Consider the following 22,794-nt stretch of genomic DNA (forward strand, 5'->3'; position numbering starts at 1 on the left):
GGTTGTCCTGTACATGCCATGTGATGGCACTCAAATTGACCTGCTCCATAACCTTCCTTGGCACCAAGGTCAGGCTGACAGACCTGTGCTTCCCTGGATCCTCATTCTGGCCCTTCTTGTAGATGGGTGTCACATTTGCCGACCTCCAGTCAACTGGGACCTCCCCACTTAGCCAGAACTGATAAATGATTGAAAGTGGCTTGGTGAGCATTTCTGCCACCTCCCTCAGTACCCTTGGGTGGATCCCATCTGTCCCCATGTACTTGTGTGTGTCACAGTGGTGTAGTAGGTCGCTAATCATTTCCCCTTGGATTATGGGGGCTTCATGCTGCTCCCTGTCTCTGTCTTCCAGCTCAGGGGGCTGGGTACCTGGATTAGAAGTGATCTTACTATGAAAGACCGAGGTAAAGAAGGCATTAAGTACCTCAGCCTTTTCCTCATCCTCTGTCACTATGTTTCCCCCTGTATTTAATAAAGCCTTCCATGTATTCCTAATGCATTTACAAAAGCATTTTTTATCTTCTGTTATGGCTGTAGCAGATTAAGTACTAGCTGGGCTTTGGCCTTTCCACTTTTCTCCCTGCATAACCTCACAACATCCTAGTCATGCCCCTGAGTTGCCTGCCCCTTCTTCCACAGTTCATAAACTCTCCTTTTTTTCCTGAGTTCCACTCAAGCTCTCTGCTCAGCCAGGCTGGTCTTCTTCCCTGTCTGCTCCTCTTTAGGCACATGAGGACAGCTTGCTCCTGCACCTTTAAGATTTCTGTCTTGAAGAATATCCAGCCTTCCTGGACTCCTTTGACCTTCAAGAGTGCCTTCCAAAGGATAATTGCAGCAATTGTTTCAAAAAAGGAAAAGGAAAGACCCATAGTGGTATGGGTTTTTTATATCACTTTAAAAAAATGACTATATGAAGCAACAGAAGACTTATCGAAAGTGAAAACCTCATTACTTTGCTCTTCTAACAGCATACTGGTTTCAGTGGTTTCACCTATTTCAGCCAGCAGTGCAGTGCAATGGAAGCATGTCTGTATATTGAAACAGTTGGTGCTGGGGATATGTCATTCGTATAACACAGGATTTGGAGATTTTCTTTTCTGCTAGATCTGATCTGACTGTAGCCTGAATGCCCATTAACAGTTGACACGAGCCAGGTGCACCATGAGAGTGCACCTTCTGGTTTAGCTGCATCAGAAGGGAATCCACCAGTCACACTTTGAGATGGCTCAGCAACGTCAAGTGCAGTAACTTGGGCCAAACTGTTTTCTTCCAAAGGGAATTTTTGATCTGAATTAAAATACTAACATAGACAGATCCAGCTCTCTTGAAACAGTAATGAATGGTCAAATAAATTAGATAGCTGAGAGTGAGAATAACTTGCTTTTCAGTGACAAAGAAGTTCACAGTCAACAGACAATACTTAGCTTCATACTCAAGATTTTCTCATACACAATTTTTTCTCATACACAATGTTATCTCACAATTTTCATCAACCTAGTCATCTTCAGCAGCAGATGTGTTTGCATCCAACTACAGCCATATCTTGTCATAACTAATAGAAGAGGACAATCTTTAGCCAACAAAAACAAACAAAACACATATTTTTATATACATACAAACAATTCACAAACAAACAAAACATTTAACAGTACAACTTCTTATCTAAAAAAATAATTGCTTTCTTGGTACAAATATTCTCTAGATCTATGTCCAGATTCCCACCTGTTGCAAGCAGACATATTTTCACTAAAGCCACCGATACAGTATTCTAGTGTATACCAGTTGAAAATCGGACTGTGATTTTATAAATGTTTCACTATTACGAACTTGCAGCCCAAAAAGAAAGTCAAGAAAATTTGGCACTTTAAGGATCCAGAAACCACTCTACACAATAGTTATACTTCTCTTCAGTCAGTTCCTCTAAATGCTTTATGCATGTAACAGTGGTTCAGAAAATAAGACATCACCAGTAGTAAAGAAACCAGAGCTGGCACCCTGGCTTACAGAAACTGATGTAACAATATTGAATGTGTTGGTGATAACTCAACTTCATGTACATGCTTTTAACTTTGATTCTAATAAGAACTTTCAGGAAAATCTTTGGCATATCATAAGCTTGCTAAGCAACTTCCTCAGCTATAGAACAGGAACAATTTATTTATTTTTAATGTCATTTTCAGATCTCAGTAAAAAACTTTAACAGTCTATAATGTCTTGAAAGTCTTGTGAGTGCTTTCTTGACGTAATCTGGAAACTTTGGCACAAAAGCACTGTATGATGTATGTAGTTTCTGTATTGCTTATATGTCAACATCTGGCTAATATTTTGCAGTTGTAAACTCATGTCAGAAGAGTAATATGTAAAAAAATTATGAATTTTTTTAAAAGCATCAATCCAATAATTGTAACATTGACTGATGCTTGCAGAGCTGTCAAATAAAATTCACTTTTCATGTCAATATATATAGTAATTTTTTACTTCAGATCTTCAAGCTTCCAATCACTGGCAGAACTTTAAAAAAGAGGTTTTTTAGAGTCAAGAAATAAAAAATACTATATTTCAAATAATTCTTTTTTTACTTAAGACATATCTAGTTTTGCAAAAACAAGACAAAATTTATTTTTTCAATTACCTATAAGATAGAAGCAAAAAACTGGCAAAGTACAAGTTTTCTGGATGACACACTTGTACAAACTTACTTCAGGGACAGCATTTAAAAAACATTGTAGGACTAAACAAAGACTTTTTTTTTTTTTTCACAAATGAGATTTCAGGTGTATGACCTAGTGAGTAATCATCAGATATCTGTCCCCTGCACCCCTTCTTGACAGCTTATGCCACAGCAAGGATAAAGTACTGCCAGAGGCATTCAGTTCACGCTTTGTCACAGCATACAACAAACCAAAAAAAGCAGGCAAGCCAGCCATCATCTGCTCAGAAGACTATAAACCCTAAGGCAAGGGAATGGAAAAAAGAAATGTTGTAGCTACGTAATTTGTCATGATTAATTAGTTTTTTATTAATGTATTATGATTTCATTTTGCCAAGTATGATCTAATCACATAAGTAGGATTCTTTCATATCTTGAAAATTTTGAAATGAGAATTAAGTCCTGACATATTAAGACAAACATAAGCAGTGGATTGAAGGAAGAACCGTATCAGTAGCAGAACAAGGACAGAGGCTATTGAAGAGCTCTGCCATACTCTTCAGTTACCTCCTGTGCTTCTGGTTTCTGAAAAACAAAAACAACTGCTCAAAATCCCTCTGCCTCTGATCTCTCATTCCCTCTTATCTCTGACAGAGCAGTCAGATCAAATTAAGGAATAATTTGAAAATTGAATTAAATTTTATTGACTGTAAATGGAAGAACTAAAGGAAAAGTGGTGCAAGAAACCACCTGCTGAAGAAATGGAGAGACATTAATGACAAATTAGGTGAAAAGGTGTCTTCTGTGCAGGCATGTAGTAAGATACTAAAAAATTAAAAACATTGCAGGGAGGAGATCAATAACTGGAAGCAATGAACGAGACATTTCAAGAGAGTAAGTCAAGAAAAATGCTTGTGAGACAGGCAGAAAGTATTTCACGAAATAAGCTCAAAAATTAGTACTGATAATTCTGAAGGGAAACAGGGAAAACATTAACCACATATCTTGGATACAAAAAGCAACTGCAACAAAGTGACTTGCAGAGATTCACAAAGAAAGATCTTTGATCTTTTGTGTCATTTTCCATCACCAGCCATCAACAAACACATATGAAATTTATTAAAAAGGCTTATGTACATCATTTGTAGCTAAATACATTTTAAATATTCAGTGTTATCTGGATTAAAAAGCAAAGGTAGATTCAGATTTTTTAAAAACAACAAAACACGTCAAAATGGCATTCAAATCTCACTATTTCCATCACATACGGATCTTATGCTTAGGAAAAAAAAAAAAAAAGGAAAAGCATCAGTTATCCATTTAGAAAGATATATTCAATTTTGCAGCAGGCTGTTGGAATGATACATTGGTTGGATCACTGTGTGATGCCTTTAGCTCTTGCATCATACAAAGCACCATTACCAAACAACTTATTAGTTTATATATAGACAAGAAGACTTCATATAACAATAAATAAAATAATGTTTAATATTTAACCTATGTGGAAAAGGACTGAATATTCTATTTCTTCTGTATTTTCTACAGTTTATTCTTGTTCCAGCTCACTTCCATAACCAAAACTATCACTCATCTCCCTTTTTTTATGTCGTTTCCATCTACATCAAGTGATATTAAGGATTGAAACACAAGTAGCATCAACGTCACTAACATCAGCATCACATCCCTGAGCTAAAAGTTAGGTGAAAAGTAAAGATGCAACTGTTAGACAAACTTTGCATAAAAATAAGTCATTATTTATTCAGGATTGAAGTCTAAGAAGTAGTCCTGTACTCCAGTGAGCCTGGGAAGCTTTAACTGCACAAGACAAAAATTAATTTTAGAAAGAACAGATTTACACTCTAGTTCTAAAATGTGTGGATTCAAATAGAACAAGCAGTTTAAAATAATTATGACATCTCTTCTGTGTAAAATATATTTCAGTAATTTAAAAAAAATGCTTGAATTTTAAAAACTATACCCAGAAAAAGAATGTTGATCTGCACAAGAAAAATCATCTGTTTTCCAGTATGAACCTAAGATTCACAGAGCAGGCCAAAAATACAACGTCTGAACAAATACAAAGCACTTTGTTTCCTCACACTGATTATATACATTATATGAGCTTGCAGTGTGCACCTGCAGCCCAGAAGGCCAACCGTATCCTGGGATGCAACAAAGGCAGTGTAACCTGCAGGTCGAGGGAGGTGATTCTCCCCCTCTACTCTGCTCTCGTGAACCTCCCCCTGCAGTGCTGTGTCCAGCTCTGGGGCCCCCAGTGTAAGAAGGACATGGACCTGTTGGAGCCAGTCCAGAGGAGGCCACGCAGATGCTCAGGGGGTTGGAGCAGCTCCCCTGTGAGGACAGGCTGAGAGCTGTGGTTGTTCAGCCTAAAGTTGGGGTTGTTCAGCCTGGAGAAGAGAAGGCTCCGGGGAGAGCTTAGAGCGGCCTTCCAGTACCTAAAAGGGGCTACAGAGCTACAGAAAAGATGGGGAGAAACTCTTTATCAGGGAATGTAGAGGTAGGATGAGGGGTAACAGTTTCAAACTGAAAGGGGGTAGATTTAGATTAGATATCAGGAAGAAATTCTTTACTATGAGGGTGCGAAACTCAAACAGGTTGCCCAGAGTAGCTGTTGCTGCCCCTCCCTGGAACTGTTCCAGGCCAGGCTGGAGAAGACTTTGAGCAACGTGATCTAGTGGGAGTTGTCCCTGGCCATGGCAGGGGGGGTTGAAAACAGATAATCTTCAAGGTCCCTTCAACCTAAACATTTTATGATATACACTATTGTATAAATATAGAGTTATAAATGTGTATATATACATATATACATAAAAGCAGTGAGTAATCAGTTCAATCTATGGTTAAAACAAAAAATAAAGTTCTCACAGTGGCGTAGGAAGAAGCTGAGAAGAACAGTTACTTAATTTTCCCTTAGAGTGCATATTACTTCAGTCTTACTCTAGGCTTCCACTAGCCATTGTAGCAATTTATATTTTGCTCATGATCTTGCTTCATTGGCCTAGAGCTATAAGTGTTTGTACACACACACACCCCCAGGCGCCCCCCCCCCCCCCCCCCCCAAACCCCCAATAAACTAAAAAAATCAACTGGAATATTTGTTTGCTTTCTCTGTAAAAATGCTAAAAAATAGCAGGGTTTACCATTATATTTTTTAGAATTCCCTGGGTCTGATATCAGGACATAATTCACCATTTCATCCAGTGACTGTATTCACTGACTTAATTAGCATCCCATTACTCTAAATATTGCAAATAATGCACTCTTCAGTGGGATCTCCAAGTAAAAAGTGAATCACCAGATGCATTAGCAAAATAAACACAGAAATTTACTGATGTGAGTGGTCTCACTGATATCTGCATGCTAGCAAAACTGAATACCAACACTGTCAGCCACTATACCAGCATATATTACATTGACAGATTTTAGTTTGGTTTTTTTTTTTTTTTGGTCTGAAGAGTATATCTGATAGAAAAAGAGAGCAAAGTTCTAATACAGAAACTCTGGCTTGCTCTTTAGACCACTATGTAATTACAACGGTCATGTGCCTCATCATTCAGTTCAATGACTTCAAGATGACCTCAAGCACTGAAATTAAATACTCCAATAAAATTTCTGTCTTTGGAAAGTTTAACTAACAGAATGCATGAAAAATGCTAATGGATCATTCATGAAAGGCCATAAATCAAACAACTTATCTGAGCAAGTAGCAAAGAAATCTCTGTGCTATTACAGGTCTAATCTTAAGAGATAAAAGATGAATTTACTTCAGTGACTATCAGCTCCTCATTGAAAGTTCAAAAGTGCTTACCGCATTATGCTTTTTTTTTCTTTTGCATATCTCTATCTGCACATATTGATGACATTTGAAGTATTTTTCAGTAGTCAATACTAGTGTTAAGAAGTCAAACCAGCCTTCAGAGAAGTGAGCTTGAAACATCAGTATTAAACTACTTACCACTGCCATAAAGCAAAACCGATATACATCTTCTGAAAAAAGCTGTGTCATTACAGCTATTTCTCCAAAAACCCCAAAGAGCAACCCCTCTCCAAACACAGACATTCATGCCATATCTGCTAATAGGAAATTTCTAGAGCATCCTTACAAAACCTCCAGAGGCAGGCATAGGGGGGTGTGGAGAAAGGCAAACTCATTTTAGTCAATATTGCCTTATGACTTTAATAATGTGAACATCCTCATTTTCAACTCTGCTGAAACACAAGGCCTAGAAAGCTTTCTTGTGTGTTTCTTAGCCTCTATTCAGTACTATTAAAGAGTGTATTCTTGCAAGACCAGATACTGAATTATTTACGAACAACACAACTCAAAGACCTCTAGGAGAGATTTTCAACTGCAAAACTGTGCCTCCATCCTTGGAGATACTCAAAACCCATCTGGACATGACTCTGAGCAACCTGGTCTAGTTGACTCTGCTCTGAGAAGGAGGTTGGACTAGAGGATCTCTACAGGACCCTTCCAGCATCATCCATACTGCAATTCTGAAATGCTTTCATTACACATGTGTATGGAAAACCTCACTGTTATGAAGGCTCTGTCAGAGCTGGTAAATTAGACCTGTGCACTCAACATTTAAGAAGAAACAAGGAGAGCAGGCACTGAAGATATGCACATTTGATGTTATGTTGCATTGGTTTATTAGTGCCCATCAACTTGGAATTCAGCCTTTGTTGGACTTTATTAATAGGAGGGAGGACAAAGACATTTATCTCCCTCTCTGATTCTGTAGGACTGTCGTATCTGCCATTACTCAGGAGGAAGAAGAGGAAGAAAATAAGCTCATCAGAAAGCCACACATATATATATATATATATATATATATATATATATACACCACTCCATGAAAAAAGAATAAGGAGGGAAAATTATTTCGGAAAAACAGCTACAAATGGAAAATGGAATCTACCACCCACAGACACAGAGACCAGACTTTGGGTTTAGTTCAGATCTTCTTGAATCCGATGTTTGGGACTTTCTGCACTGATCACACAAAAAAGAAAATACAAGTCACTGAAAAGAGATGATGTAGAAGATATAAATTTGGATCTTCCCCTTCCAAAGATGAAGACAATATTCTTTAAAAGCCTGTACCAAAATACTTACTTAACTTCCCCGAGCACCTTCCTGTGATTTGCAATAATTTGCAAAGAAAGGAAAAAAGAAAAAAGAACTGAACATTTTTTGCCATAGGGTGACCAAATAACAGCATATGACTAAAATGACTAAAAAAATTAGAAGCATAATCATAATAAAAGAAACAAGTACACTGGAGGAATGTTATTCTTTATATACATGGTCACATGCCCTGATCTTTCTGATGCAATGATCTGTATTTTCCTATTGTAGCTATTTTCATATTAATCTCATTCTTGCAAGAGTCCTCTATTTTTTGTCAGTTTGCATTGCATTTGTTTTTACATTAATTGCATGCAAGCAGTGATCTTTCACTTACTTGTCAGATTCTATTCCTCCCTATTTTATATTCATCTTATTTGAGCAAAGAGCTTTCACTTCTCTTGTCAGCTTCTATTGAATTTTCTTTGTATTGATCTTTTCAAAGTAACATCTTTCCACTTCCTTATCATTTTCATAGGTATCATGTTATTTTTTTTTATTGAAGTCATCATTTTGATACTCCATTGCCTTTCTCCACATTATAGAATTTCTACTGCTAAAAGCATTTTAAAGACTTGATTTCAACAATATCGTTAACTGCTCAGGACAATCTTAAAACCCACTGATGACTTTGGTCAGTGTCTTTCACAGTTCTAAATTCACAGCAGTCTTGGATGACATTCTTTTATACTTACACCAAACATTGTCCACTCTTCAAATTATCCCACTGATTTTGGTGAGAGTAAAAATAAACTAAAACCTCATAGTTGTATAACCTTGTCACACACACACATACAAAGCTATACATCTGTTTTATGATACAAGTAGGTCAACTGACTTTTTGTTCACTTGTGAAGCCTGTGAAAATCTTTAAAAAAGCAAAACTGTTCACCATGATCAGGAATTATTTATCTAAAAAAAAAAATCACTAAACAACTGATACTTCTTGTTTATGATTTTGTCTCCACACCACTTCCATTAAGCTCAGTGAAACACTTTCCTCTTGTGGTCTGAAAATGCTGATTACTATTAGCTTAGAGAATTGACCTTAAAACAGATTATTTGCCCACACACATTATCCCAAAGCCACCTCAGGCTAAACCAGCCAAAAATGTGTCCTGGGTAGAAGTGCACAGAACTCAAAACTTTCAATCTGCAACACAGCAGCTGTAAGAAGGATGGAGCAGGGGCCATTCTCTCCAGGCTATGACTAATATGGCAAAACATCCTTGAGTGATAGTCAAAAGCTGAGCCTGGCTAGATATCGTTATTGTGGAATTTAATTTTAAGCCATATAATACTGGTAAACAAAGAAAAATAACAACAGGCAGTTGGAAGATGCTATGGTGGAAAACTTCAGCGTAAGGATTTACTCTTTGTTTCACCGAAGTTTTCTCAATAGAGTATATACATTGCCAAACGTTTTGCAATTGAATGTTGAATGACGGATTCAGAAATATACATCACGTTTGATAATAACAATTATTTCCAAATTAGAAAAACATGTGGTCTGACAATTTAAAAGAAGTCCAAACCAATATTTTAAGTATATATTTACTGAAAGATCAGTAAATTAATTTTAAATTAAAAAAAACTCCAACAAAAACCGTACCTTCCAACAGCAACAAATTTGATAACAAATTGTTTAACTCGCACAGTGTGACTCTCAGTACACAGGATCTCAAGATCAGCCCACTGATTATGTTTTTTCTTTGATGCTTAATTACTCACATCTCTTTAATAGTCAGACTAGAAGATCATAAACAAAATTAGTAGAAGTGAATTAAAAGAAATTAAAGACTTTGATAAAACTGGAATACTAAAGGAACAAGCAGACAACCCTTTCACTTCATGTGAAATTTCAGAATAGCAGAGCATTAAGGAGCAATTAATTTTCAAGAACAGAACAAATTTCAGTCTTGTTGATGGCCAAAAATGCCTTCCTTTAACCAGAAACTATCTATACAATTAAAATAAATTCCACAATTAATCTTAGCAGTTATTGTAATCAATATTTCCCCTAGCTAATGTATTCAAAAACCCATAGAAAGTAATTATTCACAGTGAAACAATTTCAATAATGGCTTACTGGGCTACATTAAAAACATATTTACCAGAAAAAATGGCACAGAAAGAGCTACCCTGACTTGAGTCATGAAAAATATTTTTTTCATGGTGAAGCCACAGCAGCTGTGTGACTAACTTTAAAAGGATTCTTTATCATTGTGATTGGTGACATATTTAGAGATATATTTCCAAATATTTTTATTCCATACTTAGATAGTATGAAATGACATACTAAAGCCAATGTTCTTCATTTCACAGTCAAGTTAATCTCACTGTCAAGGTGCTGAGAGAATTGGTCCCAAAGATCTGAAGTGTCCACCAATCTGTACCTCTTAGGCTACACATAGCACCATAAATTGGCATTATACAGTAACATAAGGGTTAGGTGCAGGTATGCAGATTCTAAATCCTGTACCTGATAGAAACATCAGGAGCAGAACTTTTTCAAGAGAATATAACAATGAAGCTACTTCAATCACCATTCTTTCAGAACAAAATCAGAAATTTATCAAAGCTAGAGAAGAGAAATGAAGACCGAAGAAAATAAAATGGGACTCGACAACAACATTTTCGAATGATCAAGACTTGGTCTAATGGGATCTAAAGAAAACGATGCTCTTCTATTTTATTTTACTTTATTTAAAGATAAGTACAATACCGTAAGAATATTCAGTTGCTTTTATTCCAAAGTGAACACTGTTATCGTGTTTGAAGGTGCATTTCACTGATTTGACATATTAGTAAACACTCTGTATGGCTCATCTGATCCATCTATAGTAGAACCTGAAAACATTAATTCCTATCCTGAAGTCAGCACCAGAAGGCCCAATTTTCTGCTTACTTGCAATGAACAAAATATGTTATTTATTATAATGTGTCTGTCACTCCTCTTACATATGCATTAAAGAATAAAAGGTCATTTCTGTTCTTTGATAAAGTTAAATTGCTCTTCTTTCTAAGTCAATGCATTTCCAGTTACTGTAAGTGGAATTTTCTTTCTTCATAACAATCTGTGTATATCACTGTCACGAAAAGAAAACAAGGGATTACCTCTTACAACAACTGCATATATTCACAGTGGAGAGTGTAAGAGAGTGTAATGGAAATTATAAGCATTTCAATCTCTGAAAACTAAAAACCAAATCGTTTTCTTCTGAAATTTGTTTCTGATGGAAGTTGCAGATGTGTAACCTATGTCTGCCTATGTGTGAAGAAGGTAAAACTCCTGGTTGAGAAAACCTGATCACTGGAAATGTCAGTCAGTGAGACCAGCAATTAATGTCAGGCAGGAATTGGAGGGTGTGATGGAAGTAAGGAAGAATGACACTGGACATAAAACTGCTTGTACCAGAGCAGCTAAATCAAAGAACTGAGTGATGCATGGGTAATCAGTGGAAGAAGACAACTGCAAAAACAATGCAGAGAAAGACCAGCTAGTGAAAAAGCAACAGTATGAATTTACTGTCTTTGAAGATACAAGGGAAAACCAAGCAATGGCAAATGATGGAAACTGGAGAGAAATGGGCGGCTAATTCAAAAGGAATTGATGATACTATAATTCCTCAGAGACTGCCTAAGACAGTATATCTTTCAATATTGAGAGAGAGATGTCAGAATGATATATACACTTAGTTGAAAGAATGGGATACAGAAGACCAGAAAAATCACAACTAGCACCCCTAAAAGCCTTTAGAAAACAGTACTAAGGAAAATAGGCTTATTATAAGTAAAGTTCCAGAAATCAGACAGATATCCTGTCTCCTGGGAACTTAAATATACAAAGTCAGAGAAGATCCCAATGACAGCAAGACAGAGGTTACTGATTGTTTTTCATGCTGGAATAAATAATTCAGCTTGAATTTCCTTCACGTGGATCAGAAGCAAGCATGTCAGGTGACAAAAAATATTCAAAGAAGTGGAGGCTCAGGTAACCCTCAGAAAGAAATCTTCTTGTCCACAGAGAAAAAAATAATGGCTCAGGAACCAGTGTCATCACAGTTTGATGATGTCTGACCGCAAGCAGCACAAAAAGTATGTGTGTGAGTTGGCAAAGAATTAGTGAAGAAAGTAGGGTCAAAGTTGGCACAATTTTTCAGCTAAAAGGGAACAAATGTGAGACACTTGTACAAACTCCAAACTTCATGCAAAAACACATAGAAAATACAGCAATATTAAAAAGAAACATCTCAGAGTACCTAACAGAAGAGTATAATCAACACATCAGTTGTAACATATCCACAGAATTTTGCTTTGGCTACAAGAGAAAAAAAATGTTAAATTGTGTGTTTTAATTATAGTAATTTGGACAAATCCTGGAAGAAGTAGAGCTTTCAGTAGAGGATACAGAATTAAGTACAGAGAGGATCAAACATAATGAAAATTATGAAGGGAACAGAGAATGTAAAGCTATAATGTAGTAGTATTGTACCTTTGGTTAAAAAAATGGAAATGTTTATTCTTATCATTACATTTCAGTTTTGCAGTCTGCTGGGTGAAAATATTGCCAGGTAACATGGTAAAAAAAGGAATTACTGGTGTCTGTTAAATACAATCTCACATTTTTATGTGAAAAAGAAATGAAAAACAGTGAAAATCTCACTATCATGGGATATACATATTTCTCTACCCCCAAAAAAAACTATAACTAATGAAAAGATTCAGTTATTTTCAACCAGAAGATCGCTTTCTTTGTGAAATGGTCATTAAAAAAAAAAAAAAAAGAGGAGATATGTTTTTAGGCTTATGTAACAGATTTTTTTTTTTCACAGTTAGTAGCTACCGTATCCTCCACTCAACATGGCATAGCTGGAAAGCAAAGAGGAAGGTGTCTCCTAACTGCTGCACTTGAGCTCTGAACTAATGTTCTGGAACAAAGTAAAGATTGTTCTTTTCCATCTTGCAATTTTTGGTATGGAATGGGAGAGGAGAGGAGAGGAGAGGAGAGGAGAGGAGAGGAGAGGAGAGGAGAGGAGAGGAGAGGAGAGGAGAGGAGAGGAGAGGAGAGGAGAGGAGAGGAGAGGAGAGGAGAGGAGAAGAGAGGAGAAGAGAGGAGAAGAGAAGAGAAGAGAGGAGAAGAGAAGAGAAGAGAAGAGAAGAGAAGAGAAGAGAAGAGAAGAGAAGAGAAGAGAAGAGAAGAGAAGAGAAGAGAAGAGAAGAGAAGAGAAGAGAAGAGAAGAGAAGAGAAGAGAGAAGAGAAGAGAAGAGGGATGATCATCTAGCCCAACTGCCTGATCAATTCAGGGCTGACCAAAAGTAAAGGATGTTAAAGGCATTGTCCAAATGCTTCCCAAACACTGTCAGGCTTGGGGCATTGACCACCTCACTCTCCCTGTAAAGAAATGCTTCCTAACGTAGAGTTTGAACCTCCCTTAAACCATCCCCATGCTTCCTATCACTGGATACCAGGGAGATCAGCACTTCCCCCTCTACTTCCCCTCCTCAGAAAGCTGTAGAGAGCAGCTATTGCTCTTTATAAGAATGTTTTTGAGGAGAATGATCACAGAATAATTAATTTTATGTTACAATCTCAAGAGAAACAAAAAGAAACAAAACAAGGATATTATGGGAAACAGCTGAATTGAAAAAGACTAGATAGGAAATACTGAATCAGCTTAACAGAAAACCATAACCACCATTTAATATTTGTATTTCAAGAGGAAAACAAGGAGATACAGGTGACACACTACCCATAGATGAATCACCATGTTTAACAGGATACCAAGATTGAGGGTATGAATGAGGGAGGAACAGATTTGTGAGGAAAATTACATATTAGAAGATATTGGGAAAAGTTGGCATGGTGTTTCTTTTGTCTCCTTTGCTTTTCTACTTCTCTTTGACTCATTAAAAAACTCAAACAAACAAATAAATAAAAGGTAACAGAAAGGATAAGAGGTATACAGTGTGTCTCATATAATGAAGAATTTGAGTCAATAAGTATTCTTTCAGGCTGGGGGGAGGAACCTTTAAAATCCCTGGGCAGTACATTGCAGAAGGCTATAAAATGACTGGTGTTCTGGAAAATGTAAACATGGACCAAATATTTACTGTCTCTTTAACACAAGAGTAAGGAGAAACTAGCAAATAGGGAAAAAAATTATTCTTTTTTGCACAATACTAATCCTTTGCCACACTGTGCTGAAGAGACTGAGTCAATTACTGGCACAGGGGAAAAAAAAAAAAAAAAAGATCTGCTGAGGAATATGAAATACAAAGACATTAACTGTGATCAGGAAGCCCTTCAGCCCCAAATTTCAGCAGTCTGGAAGTGTATTAAGGGTATATGCTTGTCCTACCTTGAAGTCTTTTCTGGAAGTCTTCCAATAGCTACTGATGCAAAAGAGATTTTTAAATGAATTGGCAAAATTTTCCATTTCAAATTTTACTTTAAAAATGTACTGCTAGAGTAGGAGTAAACCATATTCAATCTCTCCTGCATTTTTTCCTCTGACACACTTTAATGCTGGCATTGATATTCTACATAGTTCTGAAGTTTACTACAGGCAGAAAGTAAGTTAAAAGTACTTCGTGACCCATATCTTGCAGTGCCAAAGGAGTAGATAATTTGTACGATGTGGACTTTTGAACTGGACATCTACTCCCCTTGGCAAGATCAGCATGGATGACATAGAGCTACGGCTGCAGGAAATTGAACTTGATTGTGCATATTGTTCTTTCCAGCACTGTGAAAAGCAGATAAATTATTTCTACACACATCAGTCATTTATATAGAAGCTTTAAGTATTTGGTTTTTGAAACAAGAAATCCATTAGCTGAGAAACAGCTATAATAGAGTATCATACTTTAAATATCAAACCCCCTAGATCTTCAGAAATTACTGAAGATTTCTACCTTCCTAGAAAAATTATTGAAATAAAAAGGAATGGCTCTCCATTATCAGTTTGTACCTTCATTCACAGTAGCACTACACAATTACGCTGCATGACTAAATGATCAATACTTATTGATCTAATAGCAATAAAAATACTCGATTGACGTGATTAGAAATAACAGGAAGAAATTTATCAGTATGAAGTCGTTGACACACAGGGCTATTTAAACAGTAGCTCCTGATGAGGCTTTTCTGTGATGTAGCTGTGTTTTATGAAACACACTAGTAACAATTATTTTAAGTGGGCAGTGAATTATGCTGCCGTCACAAAATTTCAAACAGGTTTTCTCATATTTAAATTGTAGAAAAATACATCTCATCCAAGTGGAATATACCAAATATTGAACACATTCTTGTTAGAAAATTCATATTTTTAGTTATACTCTTTACACATTGGGGCATATGGTACAGTGATACTCTACCTGAGCGAAATTATATCCCAGAGCAAGAATTAGGTATTTTCACAGTGATTCCAGATATACATACTAACCTAACTGATGAAAGACTCCTCTTCTGCTTACTGAGAAAGAGAGATGCATTCTACCTCCTAAAGTGAACCACAGTTGTCCATTAACAGTTATCAGTCTTTTGATTAACATCTTCCAGAAAGCAGTTCAAAGCTCAGGATGTATTGTTTTCTTCTGTGAAGCTTACTATCAAATATGTCATTCATCAGTGCCAACTAAAACACAGTTTTGTTTTGTTTTTTAAATGAAGGGAGTTGATTTAAAAAAAAAAAAAAAAAAGCATAGAAAGCTGAAAGAACAAAGCCATTGACAGGTTAAGTACACATGTAGCTTTATGTGATATTAAATAACACCCTGCTTGAGAAATGTACTCTGATAAATTGCCCTGGTGGATAAATTCATGCTTTAAGACAATGCTCAGTTAGCACATTGACAAAGACAAACTATCAGAAAATAAGTTGCAATATAAAACTAACTAAATATATGTGTTTTTCCCTATGGTCAAGCAGTGGTTCTTAGTGCTGTCTGGGAAAGGTAAATTACCTTATTTTTGTAGTGGAGAGCATGAATTCATATGGTTGCATTCAATAGATACATTTGATATTCTGACCATAGCTTGCCTTCTTTCTAATGTGTTTGTATGGTGTTACCCTTATTTTGCAAAGACGGATGTAGTCTTCTCTAAAGGGTGAACAAATAATGAAGTTGCTTGGCATAGGGAAGCAAAGATTTGGGTATGATCGTTGTGTCAAAGGGTAATAAGTCAAAGTAAAAATAAAAACTGATAAATACTTTACAACTGAAGTTTTTATTTCCACCAGTAACTCCACTTCCAACAGCAACAACTTTTTTTTTTTTTTTCCAGAAATGCATGGATACAGATTCTCAACTACTATAAACGAGATTGCAGCAACAGAAATTACAACTCTGAGTAGAAGTAAAAACTTACTGCATACAAACTGAGGGAACAGGTAATCTCTATCACTAAATTTTGAAAGAATGGGTTTATGAATGGGTTTATGAATTTACAGGAGGGATTTGTAAAAATAGTACCCTAGCACTACATGAATACAAGACTTACATTTAAGAAGAAACAGGAAGAAGTGATCCAAGTAATCAAGAGACCTATAATGCATGCTTTTAGAATAGATAGTAAAAGAGGAAAAACAAAGATGAAAGGAAAATAAGATGTAAGTCAAAATATGATTACCAGAGTAATATATTAACTCTAAATTTTTATTTCTGTGATGGTTGGGGGATGTGGACGAAGCATGAAGTTCAAATAATCTGTCTGGATGTCAGAAAAAAATTTAAAGTTATGTACACAGAAAAACCAGTAGTTAAATTAATGAGTGTGAAGATGTAGAAATATAGACTGGATAATGACTGATAAGGAAGTTACATTGGTAAAGTAAATATGGAGCTAAGAAGACATTACTACTGAAGCTTGTAAAAGATCAGTTTTGAGCACCGTTTCAGTATTTTTAGTGGTTTATACCAAAGATATAAAATCAAAAAGCCCTTTCAGTGAAGAGTCATGGTCTGAAAGACCTATGGAAAGAAACAGATAACCTCAAGGACACGGGTAACAGAAACAGGATTACATCTGACTGTGAAAAATTCTCTTAGAAGGTGCACCTTCCAACAGTTAGAAAAAAATCAGGAGCAGAAAGGTGCAGATGTACTTCAGTATTAGTGCCATTGCATGAGACATGTGAGCTAACACGGCCATTGATGTTCAAAGACAAGTAGAGCTGGTGAGTACATCTACAGGGATTATACAAAAAACAAGCAAAGAGAGAGAGGGTTTAAAGTGATTTCACTTTTTCAGTCTAGCAAGGTGCATAGGAGGAGGGAAGACGACTGCTGGTCATAAATAAATCAGGGTAACGGAAGTTTCTTATTGCATGACACCAGCTTATAAACTGGACTTTTTTTCCATTGAAATATTTGCAGTCAAAGTTAAATGCACTTCATTCAACGCTATGTGTTAATTATAGTTTAACTACACTATTTATAAAGCTTTTCTGCAACAGACGCTGTCACGCTGTGCAGTTTACAGGCTGTGTTGACACTGTAGTTTCAGCAGTCCATTATGTAAACCTTTCCTGTTTCTCTTCAAAGCCAATGGCAGAAAGCATTTTTCAACACAAAAGCCAATAAATCCCCATGTGTTATAAAAACAACATATATTTCTGAAATTATTACTGCATAGTGACCACACAGTCTTTGTATGACCTAAAGGAACCATTTACATTTTAAATTACATCTTATTCTTGACAAAAAGTGTTACAAATACACAAAGCTGTCACAGTTTTGGCACGTTATTTGTGAGAAAAAATCATGATGTTTTAAACTCTGATAAGGAAAAAGAAGTTCAGCATACATCAGAAGAGTAGGCATTCATAAAGTCAGAAATGCAAGGGGTGTGGGAAACAGGCAGAGCCTGACCTCACTAGCTGAGATACATTATCGGGTTACTGCAACTATCTCTATTGCATCCTGCACAGGATCATTTCAGTAATCCATCCTGATTACTGGATTACTGGAAATCAGGAATCAAACGGCTCAACTTGAACAAAGCAGCTGCACTGAACAAGTAGGTCATCACCCTGAATACCCTGAAACATATCTCAGTACCCTATACTTCAGAAGATGCAAAAATAATGTTACTACTACTAAATCCACTCAAATTAAGGAGTTTGGAGTTGGGAAAGGGGATCTGTTGTTTTCTTCTGGGAATAATAAAGGCTCAAATTGTAAAATGGTATTTTGAATTTTGATTTTTTTTTTAAATTTTTAATTTGATTTTTCAAGAGGTTTGTTGTGACAATATATAACACTTTATACTTCAGAAGTTTTTTAGGGCTCTTCCCAGTTGTGGCACAGCTTTCTCTTTATATTAATTGCATCATGAACAAGTTTTGGATTTTGCTTGTTGTTGTTGGGCTTTTGGCATAATCACCCTAAGCATCATCTCCAGGGGCCTGAAAATAAAGTCATTGAGATCAACAATCCTCTCAACGACTTTCACATTCTCATTCAGTTTCTGACAATGGAAATATGATACAAACTGTTTTGATCAAAATTAAACTTTTTTTAAATCTGCTGAAATGGCGTACTTTTTCTTCTCTTTTGAGAAACAGAACATCCCTATTCCTAGAAGCACTCCACATAAGTTGGGTCTTTCAAAAACGTGATACTAACGACCAGTAATCAGTAATAGACTGAAACTGAATTAACACACACCATGTCATCATCAAGGAGGAAACAGTCTAAGGCACTGGAAAACTGATTTTTCTCTTAAATATATATAAACACAGACATTTTAAATGTGGTGTTCACACCCATCCCCAAAATACGAGAAGTATTCTTTTGAGGGATTTAGGGAAAGACATATCAGCATAAAGCTGAATTTTCTATTCATGATGAAAAATATTGCTTAACCGATATACAAGAGTATACACAGAGTATTGCCATACTAGGGTAAGTTACAGGTAAAGTGATAATCTTCTTAAATTACCACTGCTTGATGTCAGATTTAAAGCTGCCCTGGATCAGGGTGTAACTTTTTCTAAAATATGAATATTGCTGGAGGGAACTTCTAACTCTATGCTGCCTTAGAAATATTGTTCAAGTTTTGTTTCAATATTTAATGAGTCCTCTATGATATTTCAAAAGAACGACTAGAAAGAGACAATTATAGAAGTACTCTCTCTTTTATGGAAGACATGAAAGGGATGTGGATAGTTAAATTAACAGTTAATCAGGGCTTCTGAGAGAATTTGACTAATGCATTTATCATTAACTTTACAAACATGTTCTTGCAAATCAAGGAGGGTTTTTTTCTCTTCTCTTTAAAAACAGGATTTTAGCCCATGTTTTCATTCATCAAAGCAAAAGGTTCATGATCTGTGTCAAAAGCCCTTATACTGTGAAAAGAGAAGCTAATACTTGATCCTTTTCTTTTTCTGTGAGTAATCTTCCTATTTTTATAGAATTTAAACAATATTTTCTGGCAGCTAAATGTAAAACCAAAAAATTTGCATATTTCTAGATATAATCTACGACTGCAGTTGGAGGTACTTGAACGTGATAGCACAGAAGTAGTGAATGCGTGAATGAATCATCTTACCCCTTAATGAATTTTATAAATTAGCTAAAACCAGATTTTGGCTCTTCCCCTGTCTTTCTTGGGAAGCTTTATGAGACATTAACATCTCAGATAACTTACCTGAGATCAAAAGATTTTTTGCAGGCTAGCTCTCAAACAAAAACTGCTAGGACAGAAAACCTTCAGGACCTAATACATGATGAAAACAAAGAGACTTCTGATACTTCAAATCCCATTACTAATTTACAAAGCAGAGACAAATCCATACTCTTGAAGTGCATTTGAAGAGTGCTTCTTGATGCGTTGCTAAGTGACTGGGAGATTGCGTGCTTTTTATTTTGAAAGATGCAATTTCCCCACTTATTTTTGTGGGTGCACAAAGTTTCTAACAGTGTTAGCCATAAACCCCCCTTTACCAAGAGAAAAGGCGTGCTTTGTTTTAACAAAAAACTGATCCAGATTTAAAAAAAAAAAAAAAACAACGTATATTTGTTTTATTCATTTAACTGCTACACAAAAATCTAAAATAATTAACATATAAAAATGCATACAACTGCATTTTCTATAAACCTGAATAAATTTATGTAAATCAGTTCTTTAAAAAGAACACTAAGTTTGACTTGTGTACTGGATAGAATTTAAATTCTCTGATTATCATTAAATTATGTATTTCCACAGAAGTTCATAATGTTTCAGCAAAATACATTATGAAAATATATTCAAGAAATGGTATCAGGGAATTATGAGAATAGAAAATTCTAGAAGTGAAATAATTCTAAGTTGAGTAGACATAAAATAAAATTCCAAAATCTAGCATAGAAGTTAAATTCCCCAGAAGTTTTTGTTTAGAAAATATTCTCTCTATAGAAGATAGATAGATAGATAGATAGATAGATAGATAGATAGATAGATAGACAGATAGATAGATAGATAGATAGATAGATAGATAGATAGATATTTAGGGAAGAGCCATATCTTTCATTACACAGTTTCTCATAAAACATTTTGCAGCATAGAAGGTCTCTGCTATTGTTATAAGGAGTAAGTGAACCTTCAGCCTTTCAGAGCTCTGTGCTGTTAGCTTAAAGGGATCTCCATGTACTCTGAGTAAGTAAAAAAGAGTTTCTCCAGTTTTTCAAGATTAGATAAACTAACAAGTTAATGAGCATGTTATCTTCTACATCAAGAAGACACACTGTTTTAGGAATTAAAAAAAAAAATCCACAACTTTTTTTCTTAGCTCATGTAAGAATTCTGCTCTAACTTCAGGCTGAATTTGATAATGGCTGATTACCAGCACACAGAAGTTAAAGTTTACATGATGCACAACATGCCTTTATTGTCTCTGATTTATTTTCTCTCTGCTTCTGCTACGATCACAATCCTGTTACTATGTCTTTCAGCCTCCTGTTTGCCTGATGGTGATGTTAAATTCCAATATTCTGATGCTGTGAGAGACAACTTACAAATCTAAAAGTCACTTCTCTCCCTTGTCTGAGTGGGATGTGACAGATGCTGAACAAAATGTGCAAAGAATCTCTCAGAGATCACAGAAAGAAAAACTATGTGAACTAAAAAGTTACTCGCTGGATTATATGTAAGCAATATATCCTATTCTATTCTATGCAAGCAGTATATGCTATATTATTTTTCACATATTAGGTAGATTTTCAGATCCACTGACTGTATATTTATGTACTGTGTATCCTGCCACACTTCAAAATGGTTGTTTCAAAAACAATCCAAGACACACCAGGAAGTTACCAGTCTCCAAGGAAAACTCCTACAAGCTTGACACTGCTCTCCCCTTTTCTTAGCTTCTATAGAATAAAACCACTCCATAGGGAAAGAATAGCAGAAAATACCTTAAAATATATATTACAAAATAAAGAACAATACTTTTGTCATATTTAAAATGAAATAACCGTTTTGCTATAACATAAACCAAAACTCTTGTTAAAGCAACCGATAAAAAGTGTAGATGAGATGATGTATACTGGAAAATCATAGAGAAACAGATCTGGTTTATTTTCAAAGAAAAGAAAAAGGAAAAAAAAAGAGAGGAAAAAATAAAGGAAATTAGCACGCCCCTCGAGTAATAATAATGATTTCATATTTCCTCTAAGTGTGGTCCCTATTTTGGATAACACGGCTGTTGGAGCCAAATAGCTTTTATCTATGTGAAGCTGCTGGAGCATGTAACTCATTCAGAACACACCAGGTTGCTTCGAAGAGAGGGAAATGTTAACTTCCATATCAGTAATTTGCACTAATAAGAAGGTGTTACTAAATCAATGTCTCATGGAAAATAAATGTTTCCATTTTACCTTGCACTTAAGGTAGTGGCAAGACTATTATCCTGTGGCTTTCTATTCATCCATGTGCAGCAAACACTGCCTAAAAGACTAAATAAACAGTTTTCTAGGCTTATCCTCAAAAAAAAAAAAAAAAGGGAGCAAAGAGATTATCCAATTTGTTTGAGACAAGATGGACACCTTCTGCATTGCCAAAATTGTTAACCACGTCATTAATTCCTGTACTGCAAGTATTTAATCTAAGAACAGATGCTACCTAATTGTCAGATAACTGTTTGATTTCATGGCAGCTTTCAAAAGATAAGGGACAACCACTATTATTTTAAAGATAAACAAGAGATGGACAATGAATCCTCAACATCATGCAGCCCGTTGAGGGCAGACATGTAAATGAGATTCACATTTCTCAAGGACTATTAGTGTGGGTTAAATTTTAAAAAAAACCAAACCCTTGAAGAAATAACTCCAGTACTCTGAAAAGCTTTCCCACTTCTAAGATCAACCATTAATTTTTCCATTTTTTCCTCTTTTTCAAAACCAGGAGAACAAACTAAAGCAAAGGAGTACAGAATCAGAGTCAGTCTTAATTGCTGTATAATGCAATTAATTAGACAGAAAATACTGCTCATTTTTTTGAGTGAGCTAGAGTTCAAGAAAAATTCAATGGATAATTTTCCATGGATATGCTGTTGAGAGAATGAGTCTCGAGGCTCCTGAAATTTGAGGTTTCAGGTAGTCGTAAAGGAGCTACAAGGTAGTAAGACCCATATGGCTGAGCTCCAGGCCCCACAGGAAAGCAATTTTCAAGATACCAAGTTTGAAGTAAGATATCAGAGGTTTCTAAACTCACTGCCTTTAAGCTTATGCCAAATATCAGTATGGAACTTCTTTTATAACCAACTACCACTAGTATGAAATGGATTCAAAGAAGACTGTAAAAAAAGGTCTCACAGAAGAAATTGTCACTCATAAAATGTCTCTGAGAAACACTTTACAAGATGTCAACAGTATTTATATACAAACATTCATAACTTGTACCATACTCTGAAGAATGCAGAGAAATTACAAGATATGGTAAACAGAATAGAATATATTGACACGCATTTTGTATGCATAACTAAATGCAACTAATCACATT

At 35.6% G+C, this 22,794-nt stretch overlaps 1 protein-coding gene across 8 annotated transcripts in view; it reads right to left on the minus strand.

Annotated features, from left to right (window-relative positions):
- CACNA2D1 (calcium voltage-gated channel auxiliary subunit alpha2delta 1) overlaps positions 1-22,794 on the minus strand; it is a 427,358-nt gene that overhangs the window by 142,837 nt on the left and 261,727 nt on the right. The gene's annotated exons all lie outside the window — the stretch shown is intronic.

This window comes from Athene noctua, chromosome 3 (assembly GCF_965140245.1).
Source record: "Athene noctua chromosome 3, bAthNoc1.hap1.1, whole genome shotgun sequence".
Classification (NCBI taxonomy): domain Eukaryota; kingdom Metazoa; phylum Chordata; class Aves; order Strigiformes; family Strigidae; genus Athene; species Athene noctua.